Below are 2,887 nucleotides of genomic sequence, written 5' to 3'. Positions count from 1 at the left end.
AAAAAAAAAAACAACTTAGAAAACAAATAAAATTGTTAAATGTGTATACTTTTCATGGCGGATAAAATGGGAAGGTGTTAAAATTCTTCCAAAGTCACTTTTGTGAATAGTGAATTCAGTTTCTGATACAGGGGAAAGGAGACACATGGTTAAATGCTTAGGACACTAAATGAGAAGTGTCAAGTAGGAATACAAACAGATGTCAGTGTCGAATGGAAGATTATATACAATTGGGGTGGGAGGAATCTAGGAAATATTTACAGAAGTGGCATTTGCATAGGGTCTTAAAAAACAGGGTGGGGGAGGGTAGGATCTGCTTGGCTATTAGAGAGGTGGTCTGAGGCTATCTTCTATGGGAGACATCTTTATTCTGAGCAGCCATTTGTTAAGCATCACTATGTGTATGCCAGGCCTGGAGAAATCATTTTCATCCTGTAAAGTATCTGGAGGTACTTTTCATTGTCACAAGCTATCAGCTATGTGTGTGTGCTACTGGCATCTGGTAGAGGCTGGGGATGCTGCTAAATATCTTATGATGCACAGGACAGTCCCCTCACAACACCGAATTACCCGGTCCAAAATTGTCCAATCCATGCCAAGGATGAGAAGCCCTCCCTGGACACACAGGAATTACCCAAAGGCATCAAAGGGGAGTATTTTGTTTGTTAGCCCCACCCCTGGTCCAAGCCACACTCACAGGCCCATCCTCATCCTGAGAACCTCTATATATAATTAGAGAGTTGCACTGTTATTAACCAGTATGCTTAGCAAGTTCTGGCATAGTAAGGACCCTGGCACATGCCTCAGCTCCCTGCAAAGTTCGTATCACTGCCCCATCTTTGTGGCCAAGGAAATAGGTCAGGGTTAGACCAGAGAAGATTAAGACTTCACAAGAACTTGTCCTTCTCCAGTTTCTTGGAGGTAGGCAGGGAGTCAGACTCACTTGGTAAAAAGCTGGGGTACTATGGCTTATGCAGAAAAAGATGTTGAAGGACATTTTCGTGCACACAGTGCCTTTTCCTCCCTCTTGGATTCCTTCCTCCCAAGGCAAGTGCTAGGCCATGGTCTGTAGGCAGATCTTAATTCCTATCAGGTGTGTGTGTCGGGGGAGCTTCCCCCTGAACTTACATTCTCTGCCCTTACGAATTTTGATAGGACTTATTGTAGAGCATGATTCTGAAAATGTGAATCTTGTATTCAGGAAGTTGGGTGGAGGGAAGGGCACCTTCTCCCTTTAAAAGACACATTCTGGCATTTCCAACTAATATTTTCACTTGTATCTCCTTGGCTAGAACTTAAGATGTTACCTAGCTGCAAGAGAGGCTGGGAAATACAGTCATTGAAGTGAACAGCCATCATGTCCAATTAAAATTTCTAAGCATGGACCAGCAGCATCAGTATGACCCAGGAGCTTGTTAGAAATGCAGATTCTGGAGTCTCCTGACTCTCCCCCTATGAGGGTCCCTCTCCTCTAGCTGAAGGTGGACCGCAAACACCAACATCTTGACTTCTGAGGCAGCCTCCATGGCCAAGTCCCAGGATCGCTGGACTGGGACACCCGGAATGGGTCCTTTCTGGCCTTCACCACAACACACATTTCCTTAGCCAAACAGAGCCTTGCAAGATATGAACTCCAAATAGTTGATCCACTAAAATTACCCGTAGAAAGGAAAAAAACATTGCTAATAAAGATGGTCCAGATTTTGAGCCCAATTGGTGGATGTGGGTAAACCCTAACATGGAGTTTCCCTCCCGGAAAGCCGGAGGTCCCAGAATCTAGTAAGAGGGAGGATCTAGCCCTCCCCTCCCCTCAGCCACCTCAGAAGGAGGAAGATGTCAATGGCTCAGAGGCCACAGGGGTGGAATTGCTGCCCTTTTCTTCCAGTGAGCAGTCTCCCCCTCAGAAGCAGTTTGCCTCTTCCCCCAGCAACTCAGAGACAACACTTCCCCTTTTTTCAGCGAAATACCATCCATCACATTCTCTGTGTCCCACAACAACCTTGTGAAAGTGCTGGTCAGCATGTACAATGGGGCCAAACACCGCCTCCCTCCTGCCTCTGGAAGTTGACTGAGGAGGGACACTGCCGCTTTGAGGAGGAGGCCTTGGCTTCCACTAGGCTGGAAAGTATCCAACAGTGTATGAGCCAGCCAGATGTGCTGCCCTTCCTCTTTGACCTTTAACTCCAAGAAGTGAGAGTCAGCCCATGGGAAAAAAAAAAAGAGAAAAAAATGCAGATTCTCAGACACTACCTATCCAGACCTATTGAATCAAAATCTCCAGGATATTAACAAGACTTCCAGGGGATTCTGGTGTGCTCTAAAGTTTCAGAACCACTGCAGTAAGGTAAGTCTTGGGCAAAATTATGACTTAAGCCAGCATCATCAGGGTGACCTTTCTGAATCTAAAATGTGAATCTAATCATAGCATGCCCCTTCACTTCCCTTTAACCACCATCAAGGTAAAGTCCAGCTTTCTGAGCTGGACAATGGAAGCTTTCTTGCCCAGTTTGGCTGTCTCAGTGCCCTTCCCACTCTTCTGTGTATCTGGTTCTACAGCTAATCTGAGTGAGGTAATTATAGTCAGGTATTACTGACATAGTAGAGAACAAGAAAATGTTTTAAACAATTTCAAGTTCATTCTTCTTGAACACAAAGAGTTTGAGAAATTGGCAGTCTAGGTTCTTGGAGTGCTTCAATTGTGTTATCAGGGATTCAGGCCCTTTCCAGTTCCCTGCTCTGCTATGGTGGGTATGGCCCTGGTTATCATGGTCCACAACAGTTTCTAGAATCCAACAATCACATTTCTATTCAGGAAGTTGGGTGGAGGAAAGGGCACCTTCTCCCTTTAAAAGACATTCTGGCATTTCCAACTAATATTTTCACTTGT

The sequence above is a fragment of the Otolemur garnettii genome, unplaced genomic scaffold, assembly GCF_000181295.1.
Source record: "Otolemur garnettii isolate 467f Iridium unplaced genomic scaffold, OtoGar3 scaffold00006, whole genome shotgun sequence".
NCBI lineage: Eukaryota > Metazoa > Chordata > Mammalia > Primates > Galagidae > Otolemur > Otolemur garnettii.
The sequence above is the reverse complement of the archived record's forward strand: the minus strand, read 5'-3'. Positions refer to the sequence as shown.